Source organism: Microcaecilia unicolor, chromosome 12 (genome assembly GCF_901765095.1).
Source record: "Microcaecilia unicolor chromosome 12, aMicUni1.1, whole genome shotgun sequence".
NCBI classification, from domain to species: domain Eukaryota; kingdom Metazoa; phylum Chordata; class Amphibia; order Gymnophiona; family Siphonopidae; genus Microcaecilia; species Microcaecilia unicolor.
This window is the reverse complement of record NC_044042.1, coordinates 89,648,305-89,654,304: the sequence shown is the minus strand read 5'-3', so window position 1 is coordinate 89,654,304 and position 6,000 is coordinate 89,648,305.

The following is a 6,000-nucleotide window of genomic DNA, read 5'->3' as shown; positions in this document are numbered from 1 at the left end:
CCATTGTGTTAAAGAAATGGCCCAGCGTGTGCTAATTTCACGCAAACTAGCAAAGGCCACTTTTTACTGCAGCTTAGTAAAAGGGCCCCCTTTATATTTGACTGTGTTTTGTTTCACATTTTGAGTTTTTTTTTAGAAGAAGGTGTCTTTATGAGTTTTTCATGTTTTTGTTTTTAAGAAGGTACATGATAATGGCAGTCATTTTTAGAAGCTTTTTTCATATTTTGACTGAGCAGCAGGGGTGTAGCCAGCCTTCCGTGGGGGAGGGGTCCAGAGCCCGGGGGGAGGGGGCACATTTTAGCCCTCCCCCCGGCGCCGCCCCCCCCCACCGCCGACATTGTCGCCCCCCCCTCCCGCCGCGAACCCGCCGCCGCTGCAGCCTACCTTTACTTTTGCTGGCGGGGGATCCCACTCCCCGCCAGCCGACGTCTTCTTCTCAGTCGCTTCCTGCTCTTCAATTTGTTTGCTGACATCCTGCACGTTGTACGTGCAGGACGTCAGACTCAGAGAACAGAACTGTTCTCTGAGTCTGACGTCCTGCACGTACAATTACGTGCAGGACGTTAGCAAACAAATTGAAGAGCAGGAAGGACTGAGAAGACGTCGGCTGGCGGGGAGTGGGATCCCCCACCAGCAAAAGTAAAGGTAGGCAGTGGCGGGGGCGGGTTCGCCGGGAGGGGGGTCCTGGGGTGAATCTGCGGGGGCCCCGGCCCCCTCAGGCCCCACGTAGCTACGCCACTGCTGAGCAGAAACCAGCATTTAGACATGTATATTGCATACACATCTAAATCCTGGATTTAGAAAGCCAGGATAGGCATATCCTGGCTTAGTAAGCGGTCTTGAATGCAAAAATTATAGGGACAGGCTTATGAACCTCAACATGTATACACTGGAAGAGAGGAGGGAGAGAGGAGACATGATAGAAACGTTTAAATATCTCAAGGGCATTTATGTACAGGAAGAGAGCCTTTTTCAAATGAAGGAGAGCTCTGGAATGAGGGGGCATATGACAAAGATAAGAGGGAATAGGCTTAGGAGTAACCTAAGGAAGTATTATTTCACAGAAAGGGTGGTGGAGGCATGGAATGGCCTCCCAGTGGAGGTGGTGGAGTCGAGGACTGTAAAAAAAGAGAAGAGTGGGGGAAGATAGGCTCTTTCCAATCAATAAGGGAGACGTGTATTTAAAAAAGTATAATGTTTACAGAGATTTTTTGGAGTCAAGGACTGTTCCAGAATTTAAAAAGGCATGGGATAAGCATGTGGGATTGCTTAGGAACAGGAAGAATTAGGGGTTACAGAGGATGGGCAGACTGGATGGGTCATATGGCCTTTATTTGCCATCATGTTTCTATGTTTCTATATCTAAATCACGAATATGTGCATATTGCAAGGGGGCGTGGTCTGGGTGTGTTTTGGGTGGGTCAGAAAGATACACATGCATTTCAAAAAGGAATGCACATTTCTGTCTGCTGTAATGAACATTGGGATTTCCAGTGCTCTCGTGGATGACTGTTTTGTACAGTGCTCCACTGGAGGGATTAGGGGTGGTATCCTCAGTAGAGAGTTGCACGGGGACAGAAATCTAACCCATCCCCACCTATCCACGTCCCTGCAAGAATTCAACCCGTTCCCACCCACGCCCACAAGAATTTAATGGTATCTAAAAAAAAAATTCCGATCGGCTCTCTGTCTCTTTTTGGGGTTGAGCGGCAGCACTGCAGGGAAGGAAGGAACAGAAGTTCAAACTTGGAACACTCTGGTGCGCACGTGTAAGACTTGTAACTTATTCGCTGGCATGTGCCAGTAGGTCAGGTGACCTCTGATGCTCATAACTGTGTCAGAGCTGAGGCCTGAGAGCAGAGAGGATTAATGAAGGACTTTTTGCATCTGTGCTGTTTAAGCAAGGAGGAGAAGGTGGCACTCAAAGAACTGGTAGGTGAGAGACTGGCACAGGTGCAGCTTACAGTTTCATGGGAACCCTGCAGGAACTGCTTCCGTCCCTGCAGGAATCCCACAGCCCCAGAGGGGATTCCCACAAATTCCACGGGATTCCCGCCAACCCCGTTCCCATGCAGGTCTCCAATTCTCAATATTTTTTGTTCACCCCAACCTAAAAGTTGATACTGGCAAAGGATATTGAGCTTTTTGACTGCTTTGTATGTGTTTCTAAAATGGCTGACATACACATGTATGTCCTGAAATACCAACACACATGCGTATGTTGCCCTATTGATCCCATTGATATTTTAGATATAATGTTTGTAAAATGAATGCCTTGGCCATATATAATTGGTGCATAAACCCAGAAAACAATTTTTAGGACCACAGACAGTATTTGGCTTTTATTTTGGCTTTTTTTAGTTGCTTTTTTCTTGCTGCCTTTTGTTTGGCTGAATATGCCCATTTTTATAGCTTATGCCTTTCTCACACACTTCACCTGGGTCCACAGAGATAGGATATAGAAACAGAAAAACAATGCCAGATAAAAACATTACTACCTGTCCAATCTGCTCCTGAGCTCTACAACCCCTTCCTCTCCCTCAGGGATCTGTGCTTGCCCCATTTTATCCTCATCTCTAACATCTCCACTGGAAGGCTCTGTATTTTAGGACAGGCTGTACATCTGTAATCTGCTTCTATATGAACTAGGGTTTCAGGTCTCTTTCTTGGCTTAAAAACAGCTTACTGTGCCACAAGCAGCTCAATATATGATACCATGAAAAAATGATTTTACAAACACTAAGATCATAAGCATTGCTATACTGGGACAGACTGAAGGTTCATCAAGCCCAGGATCCTGTTTTCAACAATGGCCAATTGAGGTCCAAGTCCCTGGCAAGATCCCAAAAGAGTAAAAACAGATTTTATGCTACTTAAGAAATTAGCAATGGATTTTCCCAAGTCCATCTTAATAATGGCATATGGACTTTTCCTTCAGGAAATTGTCCAAACCGTTTATCAAACCCTGCTTACGCTAACTGCTTTTTTCCGCATTCTCTGTATTATCAAAGCTCTTTCCTGTAGCTTTGATAATACATAAGCCTAATGGTTAGTGCTGCGGGCTTTGATCCTGGCAACCTGGGTTTGATTCCCACTGCAGCTCCTTGTGACCTTGGGTAAGTCACTTAACCCTCCATTGCCCCAGGTACAAATAAGTACCTGTATATACTATGTAAACCACTTTGAATGTAGTTGCAAAAAAACACAGAAAGGCAGTATATCAAGTCCCATTTCCCTATTTGAGATTCTAAATGGAATGTTGCTAGTGGAGGAGTAGCCTAGTGGTTAGTGCTATGGACTTTGATCTTGGGGAACTGGGTTCAGTTCCCACTGCAGCTCCTTGTGACCTTGGGCAAGTCACTTAGGGCACTTTTTACCAAGCTGCGGCAAAAGGAGACCTGTGCTGGAATCAGCGTGTGTTTTTCCTGCGCGCCAAGGCCCCCTTTTTACTGCAGCGGGTAAAGGGGAAGTCTCTCTTTCTTACAGGAAATGGCCGTGTAGCAAGTAAAACACTTGCCGCACAGCCATTTCAGGGGGAGCCCTTACTGCCACCCATTGAGGGTAGCACGCGGCACTGCCTGATTACCTCCAGGTACACTCCAGTGCTACAAAAATAAATATATTTTTGAAGCGTCGGATATGATGGCGAGCTAGGGGTGGGAAGTACTGCCGGGCTGCTGTGGTAGCCCGGCGGTACTTCCTGATTAACAAGCGGTAAGCCCGCGTTGGGCTTGCCACCACTTAGTAAAAGGGGCCCTTAACCAGGGATGTGCTGGTAAATTTTTAACAGGCTCTTTCTCCGGACGTAGCCAGCTCTGCAGTTAGAAGGGCCAGGGGTGGCCGGGTGGAGGGGGGGGGGAGCAATACTTGCCTCTCTCTCCTCCCTCCCTTCGTGTGAGCACGCTAGACATACCTTTGCTGGCAACCAATAAACGGACTGCCACCACTCCCAACGTCTTGCTCTGAGCAGCATGCTGAAACTTCTCACACATGCTGGAGAAGTCCCAGCCTGCTGCTCAGAGCTGGAAACAAGGAGCTTGGAACAGCAGCAGTCTATTTACTTGGATGGCAGGGCTCAGCATCCCCACCAGCAAAGTAAAAGAAAATTCAGCAGGGGGCCCAAGCCCACATTTTGGGAGCCAGTTGTTAAAGTAGCCATGGAGGGCCCTACTTTAACAACCGGCTCCCCAAAATTCTTAAAAACTGCCCTTAACCCTCTGTTGTCCTAGGTATAGGGTTATCATAATTTGTCCCCCCAAAAGGACACATGTCCCGCCCCCACCACACACCTGCCCCACCCCTTTCACACCCCACCCCGCCCCCTTTCATGCCCTCGCTCCGCCCCGTCCCATTTTCCCCTCCCCCGTCACACACCTCGTCACCCCCCTCCCCTTACCTTACTACTGCCTTGGTGGTCTAGTGACATCTTTGGGGCAGGAAAGAGCCCCCTCTTTCCTGCCCGAAGTGCTGCCCAGCATGCATCCTTCCTGTTGCTGCTCTCGGCGCGGATTCAAAATGGCCGCCAAGAGTTGAAGTCTCGCGAGGTCACTTCAACTCTCAGTGGCCATTTTGAATCAGCGCCGAGATCAGCAACAGGAAGGATGCATGCTGGGCAGCACTTCGGGCAGGAAAGAGGGGGCTATTTCCTGCACCAAAGGCGGAAGAGGACACTAGACCACCAGGGCAGTAGTAAGTAAGAGGAGGGGAGGCTAGCAATCTGCCTGTTTGTCCGGATTTCTGGACAAACGGGCAGGCTGGTGGGCAGGCCCGCCCACCAGCCTGCCCGTTTGTCCAGCAATCCGGACAAATGGGCAGATTGGCAAAACCCGCCCGGTTGCCCGGACATGTCCTCACAAAGAGGACATGTCCGGGTAAATCCGGACATATGGTAACCCTACCCAGGTACAAAGCAAACCCTTAGACTGTGAGCCATCAAGGGGACAGAGAAAGTATCTGCATATAATGTGTACAGTGCTGCATACAACTGGTCGCACTATAGAAATGATTAGTAGTAGACTGTAGTAATGCCTATAAGAGCTTCCTCTTTTTGTTCTTCTGGGCTGACTTTATTCTGTTTTTACAAAATGAACTGGATATTTTTCCATACTGAGGGGTCCCTTTTACTAAGGCGAGCTGAAAAACGGGCTGCGCTGGTGTAGGCGCGTGTTTTGGATGCACGCAGATCATTTTTCAGCGTGCCTTCAAAAAAAGGCCTTTCTTGTGACTGAAAATGGACGTGTGGCAAATTTAAAACCAGCACACGTGTATTTTCGGCAGGAGACCTTACCGTCACCCACTGACTTGATGGTGAGGTATCACGCGTTAACCGGGTGGTAATCGTCAGCGTGTGCACACTGCCGATTACCACTGGGTAAGCGCCATGTGGTAGAAAATTTTGGATGCACATCAAAAATGGAATGACTGCCTGGGGCATGGGGTAGCTCCAATTTGACGCGTGTTGTACAGGGGCTCCTGAGATAGGTCTGGGGGGTCTTCTTATTACTATGTTCCACTTTAGGATTGTATTAACTTTGTATATGTGCAATTTTCCTTTGCAAGAACTGGACAACCTGCGAAATGTAAAACACTGTTAGAGCGTTTCTTCTCCAGACCACAACTCTTCTACGCATAACCTTGCAGATTTATCCCTTTGCAGCTGAGCTCTCTTTTCAACTCAGTGTTAAATGCTTCAGATTTAGTTTCAGAACTAACCCTGTTTCCAACATGTCGGTATGTCTGAGCCTGCGCTAACATTTAGAACCCTTTGTCCAGCACTAATCATAGTACAAAACCTTTTAGCCACTCCCTTTAATTGGCTGGTTCACGGACAACATGCTAATTAACATGGTCAAACTCCTTTGCCATCCATTTTTCCAGGCCACCAAGGTATCTTGGTTAACCTGCAGAATTTCACAAACATTTGCAGTTGAGGCACCAATGGCTTGCAATTTAGGGTCTCATTGGGGAAGGGTTACCATATGGCTCCAGAAAAAGGAGGAC